At 39.6% G+C, this 20,319-nt stretch overlaps 1 protein-coding gene across 2 annotated transcripts in view; it reads left to right on the top strand.

The window, feature by feature from the left end:
• Positions 1 to 277: 277 nt before the first annotated feature.
• The window catches only part of NAALADL2 (N-acetylated alpha-linked acidic dipeptidase like 2), a 365,473-nt gene continuing 345,431 nt past the window's right edge, over positions 278 to 20,319 (top strand). The window contains exon 1 of one of the 2 annotated variants that reach the window (XM_057369378.1): positions 278 to 369. The gene's annotated coding sequence lies outside the window, so the exon portion shown is untranslated. Of the gene's footprint in view, positions 401 to 20,319 lie in introns of both variants that reach the window. The other variant, XM_057369377.1, reaches the window with a different exon arrangement.

Genomic DNA, 20,319 nt, shown 5'->3' with positions numbered 1-20,319 from the left:
AGAGGGTAGCTTTAGCTAAGCTGTGTGAATAAATGCTTTCTTGTGGCCGTGGCACAGGTGGCCCCGAGAAGCCGTGCCTGCCCCATCCCTGGCCGTGCTCAGCGCCGGGCTGGACAGAGCTCCGAGCACCCTGCTCTGGCACAAGGAGCCCCAGCCCATGGCACGGGAGATGATACCCTTTTCTCTCCCTCCCAACCCCACCTCTCCTCCAGCCGTGACCCGCTCCCGTCCCGGCGGCTCCGGCGCGGCCCCGCGGGCGCTCCCCGGGGTGGCCCCTCACGGCCGGGGCCGGGCGCGCTCCGCTTTACGGCTGCTGAAAACCTCCCTGGGCGGGCCGGGCCGGGCCGTGAGGCGCCGGGCACCTCGCAGGTAGCACCGGSTACCGGGCAGGGCAGCGCAGGTAACGCGGTTTGGACGGGCCGGGCCGGGCTGTGCGGCACCGGGCACCGCTGTGGGCAGCGCCGGGCAGTGCAGGTAACGCGGGCCGGGGGCGGGCGGGGACCCCCGGGCTCCTCGCTCCGGCTCGGTGAAACCCGGCTGTCAGCGCGGGGGCGAACTCGGTCAGCTCCGTGCGTGTTTTTTTCTAAAAGTAACTCAGAACTCGGTCACGTAGAGGGATCCGCGGTTGCTCCCCGCTGGTGGCTGCTCGGGGGCTCCGGGCTGGAGCTGTGCAGTCGCACAGGTAAATAAATGTGCCGTCAGGATGGTCCCGCACARCTCCCCATGTGAGCTCTCTCCCCATGCCTGGGTCCCACTTTCCGCTGCTCCGTGCTCTGCTCTTTGCTTTCTGTTCGCTGGAAACGGGACACGAGCGTGGTCTCGCTTGAGTTTAGAAAGTGAGCGATGTGTTAGCGCCCGAAAGCTTTTAGATATTGAAACAGAAGCCTCAGAACACAGCGATCTGTGTGAGATGTTCAAAACTTGCTGCACGCCATCAGCGCAGCGAGCAGGATGACAGGACGCGTTCCCGTCTGGGTACCAGAACCGGGGAAATTCGTAAGTTTCAGTCTAGGACAGCATTGTCACTATCCTCCTGTGCTGTCCTCAGTGTCTTGGTTTCTCCATCCATGCACAGCTCCTTGACTTGCACAGGTATTTGTCTCCCGTAACTGAGATGGCCTCAAAACTGTAATTAAAACAAACTCCGTAACGAGTGTGGAGTTGACACTTGCAAAGCAGCACTGAGGCATCTTGCTGACTTCAGCTGAAATCTGCAGCATTGTTGCTGAGTCATCAGGAMAGAAATATTCGGGGGASAAATAAMGAWTTTAGATTTTTAACCCTAATGTGARCAGCCTGTTTCATGTTGGTTTATTTATTACTTGATACACATTTCTTGCATTTACAGGCAAATTTATTTGTTCAATGGTTAGCATATGGAAAGCATTAGATGAGTGAAACTGTAACGATGCCTGAGTCCTGTATATCAAGCAATACTGTATATATTTTTAGAATTTTAATCTAAAGAGCTCTTGTATGAGTCCCAGTACATCCATAATACAGCATTTCTCTGCTATCATCAAAATACTAAAGAGTGTCTTCTGAATTTTGGTCATGGATCACATTCCTAGTGGATGTCTTAACTGTGTGATGATCTACCATAAAGTTAATCACTTGAAACAAGCCAAAGAATGCTCTTTTGTAGCTTACCTTTGGCAATTTTTTTTCAGCTGGAGGTTTTTTAATTCAAAACTCTAGAGCTATACATACAGCACTTTCTTAGAAAAAGGACCAAAGAAATATACTTTTTTCTGAGTTTTGTCAGACTTTTCTTGGTTTTAGTGGCTACCTAAACTTGGCAGTTTTATTTTTCACATCCATAAAATTGTAACAGCTTTACGTGGCTGAAGAAGTTGGCTGAAATGATACGAACAGGTCGCATTGCTTGATAATGTGACAATGGGAAATTGTTTTGTTTACGTTGAGGAATTGGGTCCAGGTTGTTTATTTGAAGTAGAAAAAGGGTTTTAATGGGAAAAAGTCAGAATTGTCTAAGTTAATAGGAAGATGCTCGTGGTTCACATGCATGTCACAAGCTGCTGATTTTTTTGGTAGCAGCTCCCATAGTCATGCTGGATCATATGACTTCCCACTCTGTTAATCTTCATAGCTGAAGTCTTTGCTTGTCACTGCTGTGGTACGTACCTGCATCATTTTTTTCCCCCTTTTTAAACAACCTCAGGCTATGAATACAAACTAGACATAAATAGAACTTCAAAGTTCTTTCTCTCCCTCTTAATAAACAGATTTATTTCAGAAGTAGTTCTTTGTGATTCACATGTAATCCTCCAGGGAATGCATGCTGTAGATCTTCATTACGGTAATCTGTCAAATAGACATTTCTAAATCCTCAGACTTTTTCAGTGGCTCTGGAGCTTCTACTCTAAACACAAGTTAGTTGGCAAAGTCAGCATTCCKGCTGTATGGAACCACTTAAATACTGCTTGGGCAGTGTTATGGCTTTTTCTTTTTCTTCTTTTCTAAYTCTCTCATCCCCTGTGATGTTTGCTTTGGTGTTTAAGCACATACATTATAAATATATTTATAAATTAGTTCATTAGGACCGTACAATGTAGTATGAGGAAATTAGTGATAGATGGTTCTAAATTGAAACTTGTAGAACAGGGATCCTGTTTTGCATTTTTGTGCAGATCATACTTTGGTTTGCAATTAAACGAACTAYGAAATAGGCATTATCTCCAGCTGCGGGATACAGAGCAGATACTGATGTGGAAATTGCCTCCATTAAGTAACTCAGTGTTCTAACTGAGAAATGAGTTTGTAGCCAGGTGGGGTTGGTCTCTCCTGATAACAGGCAAAAGGAAGAGAGGAAACTGTGCCGAGGGGGTTTGGATTGGCTATTGGAAAAAAAATCTTCACAGAAAAAGGCTGTTTAGGACTGCAGCAGTCTGCTTGGGAAGAGTGGTGGAGTTCTCTCTGGAGGGATTTAAAAGATGTGTAAATGTGACACTTTGACGTGGTTTAGTGCTGGGTTAATAGTTGGACTCGATGTTCTTAGAGGCCTTTCCTAACCTAGGAGGTTCTGTGATTCTATCGTCAGCTGAAAATGCAGTCTGTTCTCAAAGACTGAGCAACAAGTGCATTAAAGCACTTTGTTCCTCCTCAGGCATGCATGTGTTGGGTCTGTGAGTTGTGTGTGCCTGGTTAACATGCAGGGAAGCAGGAAAGGTCACTGTTCATCCTCTAGTACAGTTCCAAAACACGAGTAATAAAGTACTCCTGTCTCAGCCCAGGCTGGATACAGAAGAGCAGTCGTTTTCTCTCACCTATCTTCTTGCAGCAGGTTCTGTTGGTCAGCTGGGATCTAACTGGGAGAAGAATACCAAGACTTGTGTATCTGAAAATGTAGTCAAAATGTAAAGAAAGTTTAGGAGTGCTGTTTTTTCTGGTTTCGTGTACAAATGTTCATGCAGTTCTTTGTGGATGTGTGAGAAGCACAGAATAAGTACAGAACCAGAACAAAAGTGAGGATGTGCTGTTATTTATTAGTGATCTGCTACTTTTGTCTAAAATCGATATAATGATATTGACACTGGTTGTTGACATCAGTACACCTTGACTTTGAATTCAGACTGGTTAACTCTAAATTCTCTACWTTACTACGTACAGCGTTCCACCTTTATGCAGAGCCAAAGGATTCAGCAAGCCCAGAAYTGTTCTGGGCTTTCTGCTTGAAAATCGGAGGGATGTGTCCCCCAAATGCCTGTGTAGGGAGGGGGATATATGCAGTGGTCATCTGGGAAGTTGGRTTGGTAGAATTGTTGGGTCTGTTCTTTAGTTTTCTCTTCGCTGCTTGTTTTAGCTTCTCAGTTAACTGTTTTCCATGTCAATACAGATTAATTTGAGAGAATTTGAGGAAAAGCTTCAATATGACCCAACCTATATATGACTGGGCAGAAAACRTTCAGTGTCTTTGTGTTTGCCATTAATGAGATCACTCCTAGAATCCTCTGTCAAGTTTGGGTGTTCATACTTCAAGGAGGATGTTAAAGTCAAAGAGACTTCAGAGARGAACTGTAAGAATGAATAAGGGTTGAAAATTTCTCCTGAGGGAGAAATTCCAAGAGCTCAGTATGTTGAATATTATCAAAGAGAAAGGAGGGGAGGGACTTGATTGCAACGTTTAAGTGTGTGCATTGTGAACAGAAATTCTGTGATGTGAAGCAGAAAATGATGGGATATCAAGATCCTTTGGCTAAAATATGAGCCAGACACATTTGGAGTAGAAATAAGAAACGCATCTTCAGCAATGAGGGTAATTTATTGCACATTATGGTAGGATATTCATCAAAGGAAAATTTTAACTCCAATACAATATTTTTCCTTTAATATGCACGTAAGTAAAACTTAATTGAGGGCATGTGTCCATGTTCTATACAAGTSACAGCAGATGATCAAAGTATTTTTCTGTATCTAAATACACACATCTGCATAAAAAGACAATAATAAAATATGGTTAGCTCAGGAGACTGTTTGAGTTAGAACTGATAGATAACTCAAGACTTTTAAATGTTTAAAAGGCCTGGAAACAATGAACCACCAAATGACAGAATAGTTAGTGTTGGAAGGGATGTCTGGAAATCATATAGTCCAATGTCCAAAACAAAGAAATCTAAAGCAAGAATTTATTTTAACTGTATTGAAGATTGAAAAGTTAGGTTGGTGAGTAATTCTTTAGCAATGCAAAGATCTTATTACACTCAATTTCTGCATTAGGAGGTCTTGGCCATTTAAACTACCCAAATTAACATACCAGTTGCTAAGATTCCTTACAATTTTTCATGAAAATACTGTGGGAATTAAGCTGGTTGAAGTTCAGAATCTGAAAGATATGTGAAATTAAAAAAAAAAAAAATCCTGCTGTCATTGAGCAGCTTTCATAGTGAAGAACACTTGGGCTGCAATAGAAAACTGCTGGGTACATCAGGGTGGTTACAGAACATACTGTGTGTGTGTGGGAATTATTGGAGGGTTTGCAAGGAGGGATTTGTAGATCCTGCAGAGATTTGGGGGAAATCTGTGTTATAATGCATTATCTCCTGYGGTGAAGAGCCAGCAGGAATGTTCTGAGGTTTTTCGTGTGCTCAGTTTTACATGCCTTCAGCAGTCAATGCTTCCAGGTCTTAGGCTTAGTGGAATTGTAGGCAGCTGTGCTGGTTTTGCTGGGAATAGAGTTAATTTTCTTTCTAGTAGCTGRAACAGGGCTGTGTTTTGGATTTGTACTGGATATGGTGTTGATAATAAAGGGATGTTTTGGTTATCACTAAGCAGCGCTTGCACAGAGCCAAGGCCTTTTCTGCTCCTCACCCCACCAGTGAGAGGGCTGGAGGTGCTCAAGAGTTGGGAAGGGACAGAGCTGGGRCAGGGAATATTCCAGACTACGTGGTGGTGGCTCAGCATAAAGCTGGGGGAGCAGAAAGAAAAGTGGGACATTCAGAGTGGTGGCACTTATTTTCCCAAATCATTGTCAGGTGGAGCCCAGCTTTCCTGGGATGGCTGAACACCTGCCTATGGGAAGTGGGGAACAAATTCCTTGTTTGGTTTTGTTTGCATGCACAGCTCTTTACCTGTTAAACTGGCTTTATCTCAGCCCACAGTCTTCTCACTTTCACTTGTCTGATTCTCTCCTCTCTCACTGGTGGGGAGTGAGTGAGTGGCTGTGTGGGGCCAGGTTGTGCTGTATTGAACCCCCTTRTTGGGGGTTAAATCATGACAGCAGCTTGAGGAGAAATAAAAGAATGGTGCATCAAAACAGCAAAACCTCTCTTTGACACAGTTTGACAGCAGGAGCAGAAATCAAGCTGAAGCACAAGTCAAATAAGATAYGCCTGTCTTGTATAAACTGTTCAGCTTTTTGGAGAACATGTCAGGAATCAGCCTTCAGTATGATGAGAGATCATCAAAATAAATGGAAAGGACCAAGCTAAGCACACATCACTCAGTGAAACAAGTCTTTTTGCTTAAATCCCTGAGGATACTGAAGCAATGACCAGGGGATTGATTAGGGAGTGTGGTTTGGTGAACCACATCATGTATATGATGAGGACCAGCTGGTTATAAAACTGCAGCAAATTAGAGCAGGAAAAGTCTGCAGCTGGAAGGATTTTTGAGAGTGAAGGTGATTGTGCTTGTTGTCTCAAGGGATAATGTGCAAGTATCCAGAAAGTTTCATGATGCCTGCTGAAGGGAAAGCTGGATATTTGTTTTATTGATCAGTGTAGGTGTTGGAGATGGCTGAAAAAGTGGAGGTTTGGGGGTTTGGTGTACAAATTCTAAGCCACTTACTTTGATTGCACACTTCTTTATGAATGTTTAATGGTTTAGAAACAGTTGGATGATGGATGGTTCTGAATTACAGGAAAACTTGSAGCAGTGAGTGTGCAAAATAGAGATGTTTGACCATGCATTGTTTCTCTCCTTTCCTACTAATAGTATAAAGTAATTCATAGGTGAATTAGTACTTTCTTTCCGGACTGTTTTTATTTTTTTTGAGTTATTATTCTTAACTTTTTATCTTTAGGTGTTTATTTTTATGTTCTAATTATAAAGGGTGTACTTTTTCTACTTTATATTTCCATTCATGTCAGAGATTACCTGAATTTGTTTCAAGMTTTGTCTTTGCTAATGGTGGTAAAAAATTAACTTTCATAAATGATAAGATGCTTTTTCTTTATGCACTGACTTACACTGATAATATGTGGTGTATAAGGTGTCATGGGCCAAGTTTGTGGTTTGAAAAGATTAACTTTGGTAAAACTGTAATGAGAAGTACCTGTGTAGACTGATGGGTGAGAAATTTTTTAAGAAACTAATTATTTGCAGAAAACCATGCATTTACTGGCAATTTCGAAGTAGTCTTGGGTGTATTTATCTACCCATTAYAGTTCTTATTTTACAGATGAATATGCTAAGTGCTATTCAGAATTATTTAGCCATATGTTCCTGTTTTTATGGAACTTCATTTTGCGGGCTCTTTATATAAATGAAGTTTTGTCTTCATGATGGAATGTACTAAGAGRAAGAGGAAAGAATGTTATTTCAAATGTTATACCTTTTGCAAAAGAGCAGATGGTGTTTGTATGCGGGGCTTCGAGGAAGTTTTACACCTTGAAATTACTGTTTCATTCCAGATTGTCTAAGAGAAATTAGTGTTTTTAACTCTTCTGGAGCATACCAGGTTGTGTCACACATGATGTCGGTGTTTTCCAAAGCCAGCAGAGATGTGGAGTTACTGACCCTCTCACTTTGTATGATATGGATTGTTCCAAGTGCGGGCAAGAGTCACTTGCTTAAAGTTTGCATGCAGTACTTTGGCAAGACAGGCCCGAGGTAACACTGATCTCAAGTTTCTGCATCTTTTTTGTGCCTTTTAAGCATTCAGACTTGGTTCTTCCAGTCTTGAGACTTCCATGATTCACCACAGCTTTGGGGAGCTGATGGAGAACAATCTCCTGGTGACACGAGTCAGCCCCTTCAGCACCTTTGGACAGCTCAAGGTTGGTTCTTTACAGACATTTTGACACGCTTCATGGACACTAAATTTGATACAAAATCCTCCAGGAATAATAGCAGGCAGATGATTAATATTTCTATTTGTCCTTTAATAGGAAATTTGAAATCCACTGGTCATGCCAATTGTGGGAAAAAAATRCTGTTAGTAAAATCTCAGAGAAACTTTTAGGTGGGTGCTGCAGGCTGCACTGAAATGTGAAATTATTAAACATGGCTTTTTACGAATATGTTCCAAGACATTTACATCTATGAACCACAAACATCGTGCTGGGTGAGACTAAAGGCAGGGATTTACATTGTTTKAATGTCCACATTGGTTAATTGTTTTTCATATTCCCTTGCTTAGTTTTTTGGGGGTTTTGATGACAGTATTTGGGCATGTTAAAAAGCTTATTTTCCTTGTGGCGATCTGCCTCAGAAAACTTTGTTTTAATACTCTTTTGGTAGGAACAAATCAGTATGAACTCTGGCACAGAAATTGCTTGCATGAATATTTGAAATGTAATTAGAAGGCAGCAAAGAATACTGAATTGCTGTAGATACACACCTTGTATCTACAACAAATAAAGCATTAGGTTGGGGAATCACAGAATTTCATAATCCTCCTGTTGATGCTGCAGTTGTTGTGGGAACCATGGCAGAGCATCTGCTGCCTGAAGGAGCTCCTGAGGAGGAGGAAACGGGAACCTGGGGGGGTCACCTGTGTAAAAAAACTGAAACACACTGTGCCTCTGGCTCAGGCCAAACTCTATGGAAGCCTAATAAAATTTTAGTTGATTTACTCATTTAGAGGTCTCTGACAATACCTGTGAAAGATCAGGCTGGTGCTTCCTTTGGCTGCTGAAGGAAACAGTTGTGCCCTCATCCCCATTCTGTAAGAGATGCTGTAGCAGTCATTGGGGCTGTGCATCAAAGGGGAAGAACAAAAAAGTTTTGATTAAATAGGGAAGAGAGTTACAKGATGTCAGAACCACACATCTGAAATTTTTATTTCAATAGTGAGATGTTGCATTACTGCATATTTTTACTGTATCAGTTGAGAATAAATCCTATCCAGTATTTATGTAAGTGCTTCCACAAGAGAGGCAGATACTGAAATACTCTGAGAAGCCTGGTCTTGTTTTCAGGCCAAAGTGTTGGCCCRGAGCTGGTGTGTGAGCATATGCTCAGCATGCTCAGCCATGGTTATTCAGTTTCTCTCAGTTGCAGGCAAGTATGCAGAAGTGTACAATGTTCTCCTGGAATGGATGAGAACAAATGCAAAGATATTTTTAAGTCAAATTGAATTCTTATTTTCCTACCAGCTAATCACATTCATTAGATGCTTGATGAGTGTCTGCTGTCTGAAAAACAGATAGAACATGGGCAAATATGTCTGCCACGAGCCAGATGGTTTGATTTTTGTCTTCATGGAAAGAATAGAAAAAAATACATGTGGTGAGCAGAGAGGCTGTGGAGAATGTGGTGCTTCCAGGGAAAAATAAAAATTGTTTCTCTATCCTGATCAATTACTAGACCATTTAATTTTATTGCAGAGCTCTTCTTGATTGCCAAGTTGGGGCTTCTTTTCACTTGATTCCTCTACCTACTTGTAGTGTTTTGAAAATTACTATTTTGGGACGTGCTCACTTACTTTCATCCTTAGTCAAAAAAGGGTGGGATTTTTTTCTTCATGTTTTCTAACAGCTGTTTTTCATAAGTGTGTGTGTGTGGGTAAATACTCATTTCCCCTGTGGTCTAGCTGGCTTTTCTGCAGTGTTAGTGCTCCACCATAACAGAAAGGGATTCTGCATACACATTTCATTCTTGGTGTATTTTGTATGCCAGCAATTAARTGTGGATTTTGAAGTTCAATGGGTAATTAACCATGCAAGTGTAAATTCACCAACTTTCTATTGTGTGTTTAACATGGGTTTCAGCTTTTAAACCAGTTCTGAAGGACACTTAAAGAGTAAAAAATGTCTGCTCTTCAAGAAGAATAGATTTCAATTTTTTTTCCTATTTAGTTAYTATGAATATTCAAAGATCCAGCGCTTCAGAACCAGAAACTTCCAGGAGCAAAAAATATTCCTGGAATATTTTTTGTATTCCAACATAGGATAGATATTTCCATGGCACAAGTGTGGAGTTTTGTTTGGCTTTTTTTGATAAACTTGTTGTTTTGCTGTTTCTTTTTGTTTCTAAAAAGGATCATAGTTCTGTTTTATTCTTTTGAGTGATGTGCAGATGGTTTTTGCACATAAGGATTATCAGTGTACTTCTGCRTACCGTGAACTGAAATGAAATACACATTTTCATATATGTAGTGGTTATATGCTGATGTATGTGGACAAGGAAGAAGTTAGTTATGTATGTACAATCTTGATCAGAGAGGCTTGTGGCCTCTGAGTTTGTAAATAATTTCCAGAAGGGCTGTAGAGAATATTTATTGGAATTGTTTGGAGTGCCTATTCTAAGAGGGATCTGTGTTGCATTAAAGGAAATTTCTTAGGAAATAGCGARTTTGAAGAACTATGGAATTGTTATTTCAAGTTATGTGTGAGTAACCTGAGATAACTAAAACCTATTTCAAATAGGAGATTTTCTCTTATATGCTCTATGATGGAAAAAATGCTTGTTTTCTAGCTGCTGATACATCAGGGCTTGATAGAGTTGTCTCTGTGTGTTGTGTCAGAACAGAGGGACTGACAGCGTTTGGAAGGGTGGGGTGAGGTTTTCAGGGTGCTCCTGTCCCATTCCTTCCAGTACAAGACTTGTGTTCCAATACTTGAAAGGAATGGGAAAAGCATTAGTGAATATCAAATTATAGTTGAGTTATTTCAAGTAAAAACCTGTTCTTCATGCTGCTTCTTAATGGAGAATTGCTTTTTGTTCACCGTGTCATCCAAGCATAAATAAGAGACTTGAAAAAGCTTTACCTTGTGRGAGACAGAAGGGTATGTTTTTGAAAAATAGCACTGATGTATAAGGAGTGCTTTCTGCTCTCTGTTTCTCTTATTTGGTTTTTCCTCTTTATAGAATAAAATATCTTTCTAGATCTGTAATATCTTTTAGGTGGCAAAGCCTAGGTAATTTTTCCTTTTTCTAGTAGATATTTTGTGTGATCAGATTTTGAAGTCAAATTCTTTCGGTGTTTAATGGAGACATTTCCTTTTCTTTGTTTCTTTGGTTGAAAGAAGTTAAGTAATGGCACTTCCTAGAAAGATGAAGAGAAGTGTTACCAAAAAAAGGGGGAAAAATTTTCTTGACCTTTAGTGCAGATTTTTTCTAAGTAGCAGTTCAAAAGTTAATATCATTGATGTYCTGAAAAGGCATAAAAATGTCAGTGTAAGAGATAAATCAAAGTAATTCGCTTTTTCCGAATTGAAATAAATGTGATTTAAAGGGAAACTGTCAAGATACTTAGATCTTAAAACTACTTCACTGGAAATTTGATTTTTATTCTGTTAGAGGCTTGCTTTTACACTCTTGGTTCTAGAATAAATTACTAAAAACTGTAGAAAAACTTCAAAGATTATTATTACAGTGTTCCCTGGGGAATATTAATCCATTTATTGTTTATCTCTTGTCTTGGAGGAATTTCATTCAATTTTATTCAATTACCTTGTGCAATGTGAATTGTTTTTACCTGCTATGTTGAATGTACCTCTATTTAAATGATTGACTGCTGATTGACACAAAGTTATACTGGYTCATGAGGAAAAGTGGAAAAAGAACAGAATTTTCTTTGAAAATGTATGGAGGAAATTGCCTTGTAGTGATATGAGATGTGCCTCACAAACTGCCTTAAAATGCAGACTGACCCTTTTTCTGATACGAAGTGGAAACTTGGGTAGATATTTCTCAAACAAAAATCAATCTGGAAATGGATTAAACCTGAATAATTATTCATTGAATGGAAATCTAGATATAGGAGCCTCTTGGGGACATTCTGTATGCACCCAGAAGTTCCTGAGTGTACAGAAGCTAAAATAAATATTACCTCAGTCTTTCCTGGTAATCTTTTCTCAATCTGGGCTTTTTCTTAAAACTTAATTTCTGATAGTCTATAGGCACTGACTGTAACATGCAGGACAGTGTGTGTGATTTCTATTTCAGAACTTTTTTTAACCCTGGCATACTAATCAGGTTCTGCAGAGTTSTGTGCTGTAGTTAGTTATTGCAGCAAGTTAAAAATTAAAAGGAAATGCCAATGAAAAYTCAGGAGTACTTTGTGCAAACTCAGTACTGAATGTCGTTTATCAGACCTTTATAGTAAGAGCAGCAGTATGAAATAAAGAGGGAATCAGTGTTTACTAAGATATTGAGAGATTTCAAGATATATTTCAGTGTACATTTTTGAAGACTGTTTCTTTTTCAGGGTAGATTTTTGAAGACCATTAGCATTTTTATAGTGCTTGTGGTTTTTATACTCACTTGGCTGTGTCAGGTGGGCTGGATAGCAGGTTGGACTTCAACACAATAAATACACACAGCCTAAAATTTGCAAGATCTTGCAATCAATGAAATGAAGTTAAACTGTTGGAATTTGTGTGGGGTTTTTCTGGGATAGGTCTTCACTTCATGAATTCTAGATTAATATTGGATTTTTTTTTAAATACTACTAAAATACTTGCTGAAACTGTTTTCATTAATAGCTTAGTGTCTTTCTAGGCAATATTTATTCCTTCCCACCAGCCACTAACCTTTRTTTCTTTTATTTAGGCTTCTTCTGGCATTGTTTTAAGCCCCGTTGCCCAGGATGGGGATGTGTGGACTTTACCTGGAGCATGTACTGATTGACAATGAACCTGAGGTGTCTGAGGTGCTTGGCTTTCATAGTGACTGCTTTAATCAARCTGACTTGGGGACAGTGAAACTTAGATCTCTGGATTTACAGGATGACCACCCAGTGCTTAAGTCAGGGCTCTTGCTCAGCAAAGCATTAATATTTGCGATTATGTGCTTTCCTCTGCTAATTCAACAAATTAATGAGGAATGTTTGCTGAAATCTCACAGACTTTGGAGATAATTACTTTTTTTTTCATGAATAAAGATCTGCAGTCACTGGCAAACTCAGGTGACTGTAAATGCTATACGAATGGCTGAAACGAAATATGGAATGGTCAGGGTTGTCCATTTAGTGCTTTAATGGTCTGGTCTGACTTTTCCTGGTTGAAGGTCAAGAGATGATGGCAGCASCCCCAATTCTCACACATGCAGAGTCCCTTCCACATATTCCTTATGCACTCGGGGTGAGAACAGTGTTTTTCTCTGCCACGCTGATGTGTTAGTACAAAACTTGTCCTGCATCAGCAGACATCAAAGAAATCTTTTATTTAATAGCAGAAGATGCTCTGAGGAGAAATAAGCGTGGTCTGTGTCTTCTGTAATACAGACAGAATTTTACATGCAGAACAGACTGTTGTAATGTTGGGCTACAATAATGAGTACCTAAGAAATGTCTGAGTTATTGAAACATGTTGCCGTGGGGCAGAACTGGGGTTGAATATGGTTAAAAAAAAAAAAAATATTAGCAAAGAAAGCTGGAACACATTGATACTGCATTCTTTGCTTCAAGAGTAGCTTTCTTTATTGGAGTCCTTATGTATAAGTAACAAAGATTCATGAATAGTTTATTTGAATTTGATTTTTCCTGATCTATGCATGAGTATGTTAGCTTTAGGCAGGTGCATAAAGATTCAAGGCTTTTTTTTTTTTTTCCTAAAATTCAACTCCCAGTACTCCATCAGATGTTGTCTCTTTTTAAGAAGCAGAGACCTTACTTAGCAGAGATTGCTGGAGAGCTGTAGCTGCTCACAWCTGTAATTCATGTCTGTTCCCATCCAAACGTGTCAGTTGTTGGATTTCAGTGGACCTGAGGTCAGACTTGATGCAAATTTGGTAGTTTCAAGGGAATTAATTTGGTGGAAAGAAATGCATAGAAAGACTTGAGTGTTTTGCACTGTTGTGTTGAGTAATACAGCTCAGTTGTGTCCTTTTTTGTTTTGTGTTGTCCCTCCATCACATGATATGCYTTGACTGGCACGAGTGGTCACTGACAGAGCTAAATTAGTGTTAATCAGCTTATGGAACAAGTCCAATTTGAGAGGTGAATGAARAAAATGTAAAACCCAAGCCCCAAATAACCCTGCTTAAAAAGTAGCTTATCRTGCCACATTTATATATTACTGAAATATAGATTCTCCTGCCTAGCTCCAAGTTAATTAAGAAAAAAAATATTAGGAGCAGAATTTTGCAGAATTTTTCAATTTGAGTTGAAATGATATAATTCTGCATATTGACTCGATATGGTCAAACTAGCATTGCACCTCCATGAAGTGAAGCAGGATTGATGCTGTGCACTTGTGTTCCTCACCTGCTGCAGCTTCCCAGGAGGCTGCAGGATGCCCTGAGGATGTAGTTCCCTGTGCTCTCTGCTGATTTCATGGTGTTGCTGGATGTGTTAATGGAGCAGCAGATGTTAAAAGCAACTTTCCATGGGTTGTAAGCCAGGAAATGGAAAACTGGGAGCTCTGTCAAAGCTGGGAATAGGCTCTTGGGGAGCTCCTGAACATTATCTGTTGTTCTCTGGACTGTGTGACTGCTGGARATGTAGTCATGAACTGAAGGGAAATTGTCTCACTTTAAGAATGGAAGCTGTTTTTTTCTTTCCTTTTTTTCTTTGTTCATATTTATTTAAATATTTTCTGGTCACAAGGAAGATATCTAGAACATAAATATCTAAACATGAGGATTTTGAAGACTTGGTCAGTATTGAAATACAGCTACTGTTCCTCTTGGCCTTGGSCAAGGCTTCTTTTCTTTCCAGTGCTTTCATTTCCCTGCCTGTGAAATGAGTGATGCTGTGCTGTCTTTGTAAAGAAATTTCAGAAAATGCAATAAAAAACTGAGAATTAGATCTGAGTTACAGTTTTGTATAGTCATATGACTTTGGAAACCTTACTATGCCACTGTAGTTTTCAGCCAAAAATTTAATCTCTTTGAATGAATGAAGCTTATTTTCAATGGCAGTCAATGTCTTGYCATGTATTTCATTCTTGATACACTTGGTAGGATAATAAATAGTTGAAAATACAGTTAAAAAAGACAAAGGCAAGATAAATGAGAGTTGTTTCCCTGTGCACTTAGGTCAGTGATTGCACAGGTCTATGCTGCTTTGTACTGAATATGYATGGTTTGAGGAGGAAGGCTGAAAATGGATAATTAAGAAGGCTATGGCATGTTTTGCYGGATTGTTTTAATACCTTTAGGGCTGTATCTAGTAGTAATGTCCTTATAGTGTCTCCAGCTTTGTGTGGATTGTAGTTTCTGATGGATGATGATGCCTTATGTGATGACTGATGCTTCTGCTGTACAGCCTTTAATGTGWTCTTCGAATTYCCCTCACAGTTACCTTYTTGCACAAACTCTAACTCGGAGAACAGTAATAGAAAAATCTTTTCTGATAATGAGGAAAGTGCTGCAAATATTCGCAGCATGTCATGTACAATTCCTGCATCAGACTTCCTGGGGGGACAGGTATTTTTAGTCAGATAATTGTAACAAAATGGAGCTTCTGGCAGGAGGATGCTTTTGGTTCACCACCAAAAGCAGAACAACTTAATTGAAAGCGCATTTTTGGATCTGTTTATGTTCAGTTAGATATTTGTATTCTGGATGTTTTCCTTGTGAACAGAGGATATTTGGAAYGAAAAAGGTAAAAAAGAAACCCAACCCACAAACTTAAGAAATAGGAAGTGTTGTTCCAGGGTGATCRCTGGGAGGAGCTGTTTATTACAGCTTTTATCATTAAATCAGTGGCAAAGAAGTGATGAGAGAGTGGGAAAGTGATGTGGAGGCAAAGAAACTTTGTCATGAGTGGGGAATACTCCTCCATTGGTAGAAAGGAATCAGTGGCCTTAAAAAAAAAAAATAAAGGAGGGAGTGATGACCTCAAGGAAAAGTACAAATTCATTAAGATTTTAAACTTCTATTGTATGTTAACTATTGAAATGTAAGTGCAGCTGTCCATTAACACACTGGAGAGCCCATGAGTTCCAAATGAGACAAGAACTGTTCCTGCTGTTGGAATAGTGACAGGATCCTTGTCAATACTCTTGTTATAGAGGCAACCCACCTCATAGAGATGATTTGTGTTTGAAGCCTGATATGGTAGAGTGAAAGGGGAAAATTCTTTGTAAAAATTCTCCACCACTATCTCCATAATCTCTACTTGAGTGAGCATCAGCCAAGTGAGAAAATGAAAAATTATAACCTGCCAAGCATCACTGGCAGACTGAAATGAAAAAATTGCAAGTTAATAACAGTGATGCCTCCAAAAAATTTGCTGGCCAATTTAACATTGCTTTATCCAAGGTCACATCTTGCAACTGATTATTTTTAGTAATTTGCAGATGAGGATTTTCTACCTTTCTTATGGGAAGTGAAGATCAAGGAAACATGAGGTACGGTTTCAAAACTCAAGGTTATCAATCTCTCCATATCAAAAGTCAGTCATGTTCCCTGCTTATTTAAGACTGGGAACAGAAATTTTTTCCACTGTAGTGGAATGGGATACTTGTATTCTATGKCAGTGAAGAAGTCAGTGCAACATGAAAACTCACTGAGGAGTGAGGCTGGTGAGGGAATTGAAAAGCTTGAATTTGTTCTGGAGCACTCTTGCTAATGTTCACATGATAAATTTTATATAATAGTGTTAAAAGAGATTATGTTGGCCATTTTTGAGGTTTAAGGATGGTGTATCGATTGCAAGCGAGTACACAAGACTTAATGTTAGTTGTGTCCTGTGAAACAACCAAGGCATGCCACTGGAATCCAAGGTGTGAAAACCATTAGTGAGCTGTAGTAACATACCATTTCCTCCACTACAATCTGGACAATCATCTTAATATTAGAGGGTAAACCCTGCCACAACATTGACAGAGCACTGGCACACTGTCACTTATTTAAAATAGAACATTCTTCGACAATTGGAATGTGTCATTAGTGTGTGGAAACTCCTCCCTGGGTGTGCAATGCAAGGGGGAAACCTGCTGTTGTTTTCATATGGTTCTGTGGTCCTTTTAATGTAGGATGTGTGACATTGTGATATGCTGAGTGTACACAGTGGTTCTAGGACGAATTTGTGGTTAAAAATCTTGGCTGTGGGTGATGGTTTTTTCCGCCACTCAGTGGTTGGTGTGCAGGAAAGACTGCAATGCTTGTGGCCAGCATGGAAAGTGAAGGGAATTTTTTRTTGGAAGATTGATGGAGCACCCTCTTTGTAACTGCCCTGGTTTTTAACCAAAAAGGTCTTACCTGTCATTAAAATGATAGAATTACTTGAGCAGCTCCACTCAAGGACTCCCCAAAAGCATTTGTATTTGTTGCTGTCTGTGTGAGCTGTGTAAGCTGGAGCTGTTCTGTGTTGAGAGAGGATTAACGTGCAAAAGGTGCCACTGGTGTTTGTTAATTTTCGCTGTGGTCAGAAGCCTGGGTGAAGTCTCAGCCTCCAGCCTCCAAGTTTGCTGGGCATGTGCTCAGTAGAAATGGGAGCTGAATTCCCAGCTGTATTTCCCAGGTMTCTGTGGAAATTCCCTATTAGATCACTCATATCCTGCCAGCCTTCTGAGATCTGACAAGATCACAGCTTGAACTGTTTAATTTTTCTCGCTGTCATGCAATGCAWCATACTGAGTTAGCTCAATAGCCCTAATCTAATGCTTACTGCAATGAAACTGGGAATGTATCAATCAATACTTATTTCAGTAAGCAAAGCAAAATGAAATATTTTTTTGACAACTTCTGCCCATTTCATTATCTCCTTTTTAATCACAAAACMGTCTTATAAAGTTTGAAAACTCTCCTTAAACTTTGTAGCCTGTCTGCTTTCATATACATCAGGCTGATGCCAGCAGCTCTCTCCTGTCCCGAAYGAGGTTCCATCTATGCATTAAGTTAATCTAGTGCATTCCTGCAGCAGAAGGAAGTTGATTCTTTTCTGATGTATCCATGCACCTCTGACAGGCAGACCTCTGAGCTTAGGAACAAAAATTTCAGGGAGTAGAAGATTTCAAACTTGATGTTTCGCTGCTTTGTTTTTTTTTCTTCTTCAAAAGTAGTCTTGGCTTTAGGATACTTGCAATGCAAAAAGAGCAGAGAAGCTTCAGTGCTGCCTTTCTATAGCATCACTCAGTTTTACCATCCAGTGTTATCCAGACTGACAGGGTGTGTTCTGTCCCAGGCCAGACAGAGCTGCAGTTCTTGGATTATGCTCAAAATGGAATTTCCTCACTGAACTCTGTGATGTTTTCCCCACTTGTATTAAGACTGCTTCTTATTTCTGCAGAAAAAATGTCTGTGTGTAGTAAATATACACATTTTCCACCATTTTTAGAGCAGTATAGTGGAGATTAAATTCCTCCCCTTTTTCTGMAAAACACTCACTTTTCTATGGTAATAGTTTTCTTTTAATATTGCAGATAAGCATATAGGTGAGAAGAAGAAATAAAGTATAGAGAAGATAAATACCTGAACACGGAGAGGCATGAGCTTTTCTTCACGCCTCCTGGGAATGAAATGGTAGGGCACAACTTTGTGCTTACTTATATAGGACCAGCTCTATGGATGGAGGAGAGAGCATCCAAAGCTTATGTCAGTGCAGTCAGAAAATTGMAGTTCTTTGCCAGCTAAGAGGGGTACAGCAAGCTGTTCTCAAAACCAGGCCATTTTCCCTTGCTCTTCTGAAAATCCAGAGCTTGACTCCCATTTTTGCTTTTCATGAAGCTTAATGCTTTTGGGCTGTCTCCAGCCAAGTGCTGATAATAGGTTCTATAAGGGAACTTCTGTGCAATGGTTCTTTCAACAAGGAAATTGCACGTAGCAAAAGTGGAACTGACCAAGAGAAAGGTAAGGTTCAAGCAAACATCTAGACATTTTCTTTTTAAAGAGCTAGTCAGAGTAGATTAAGGCCACTTGAAGGCCTTAAGGCCACATTAACTATTTAAAATAGAATCACAAAGCTCCACTTTATTCCTGCAAAAGTCCTTTGGAATATTGTACGCCTATTAATGAATATTTCTTTTAAAGCCTCTTTCTTGTGGTAGGTATGTATGAGGCTTGTGGTGTGTATGAGGYTTGACTTGCAATTGTGTGAGAGATCCAAATTGTTCATTTTAATTGACCCTCTTGACCTTAAAAGAAATGTAGATACTTGCAGACCATTGCATTTTGTTCTACTCTGAAAACATTTTAATGAACCTTGTTTTTGTACTTCGAGAAGTATTTTTCTGGTAGGCCTGTTTCTTTCAGAGACTGATAGTGAAATGATGGCAGAGATTTACAAGAGATCGCTTTTGAAGCTTGTGAGCTGGTTATGAAAGTGTGTGGAAAGGAGTTCTCTGACCCATTACAAAATAATTCTTTTGCCAACACAAAGCATAATGCATTCTGATGACACTCATAATTGCAGTACTTCGGGGTAATTACCCTGGTTGTTCATTTTTCATRTTGTTGGAATTCATATTTGCATGTTATAGTTAAATGAAAGCTTCACGATTTGATCTGTGCACGTGTGGAAATACTCAATGGGTTTAACTTGACAGCAAATGTGTATTTACWTTGAAGGTAATCAAACATTTGGGTRTCTTACAGRCAAATGCATTTTAATCTCACCTGTATGTGATGCTRCATCCCTGTAAAGCTGCATTTTTCCATGCTACAGCCAGCCAAGTARTGGTGGATGATGGATGCTTAGATGTTTATCCAACCTAGGAGGTTTCAGAGTTTTAAATCGTGCCAGAAATCAGTTTGTGGTCAGACTTTGGCCTCAATCCTCATGTTCATTTGCTGAGTTGTCTCTCTTTAGTTACATGATATGTGTTTGTACCAGCTGAGGTTCTTCCAGATGAAATAAGTCTCTTAACTTTGAATAACTTCAGTTTCTGCCATTCCTCCCTGTGAGCTGTGATGGAACTCACCCTTTCTTTTGGCAGAGATGATTGAGCTTTTCATGTTTAACTGAAAGCACCTGGTTAATGAATTGCTACAGCCTGAAGTACATATCTGGACAGGATGAAGAGTAAAGATWATGTGGTAGTGCTTTGACACAGAATGAGGAGGCAGATTTGGGAGTAGAAGTAAATAAGTAAACCAGCAAAAAAGTTCAGTCATGTCTGTGTGGGTGTGATTTGCTTGTATTAAAGAGCCAGGCTTGTAAGTTAAAGCTAAAATAAACACAGCTTTCCCTGTAATGGACTTGGGCATTCTAGAAAGTCTTTTTAATAGAGTTCATATTGTATTTTGAGGTTAAATTACCCCAATAAAAATAATTCCTCTGTGTGCTTTCTGGACATGAAGTTTAATCAGASTGTCTTGGAAAGAAGCCTGGGACTAATATGAGCATTTTCTTGATGTGATGTCTGCACATTTTTGCAAGAGAGGACTAAAGGTCATTCCTCTGTTGGATGGGAAAGAGCTATCTAAAGCATCTTGGCAACACTAGATTCTTATGCATTTTCTTTACAGTGGTGGTGTCATTGAGGTTAAATTGATATTCACAGCCAAAACAGTATCAAGAGTGCAAAACAATTGCTAAATTAGCAGTTATTCATATTCAGTGGTTGTAAGTCAAAACTGGGCTGGGTGTGGAAGAATTCTTAACATGTGGAAATCAGTGTTATCTACTGGCCTCAGTATTTCCCTATTTTTTTATCTCCTAAAAGCTTTCTGTTAACAGCTCTTATAATGGCATAGAGGAGAGAAGGTTTTCTTGTATGAGCAGATGTGGGGACTGGAGTGAAACTG

The sequence above is a fragment of the Malurus melanocephalus genome, unplaced genomic scaffold (assembly GCF_030028575.1).
Source record: "Malurus melanocephalus ecotype Western Australia unplaced genomic scaffold, MMel_1.1 scaffold_108, whole genome shotgun sequence".
In the NCBI taxonomy this organism is placed as follows: domain Eukaryota; kingdom Metazoa; phylum Chordata; class Aves; order Passeriformes; family Maluridae; genus Malurus; species Malurus melanocephalus.
This window is presented reverse-complemented; position numbering and strand designations above follow the sequence as displayed.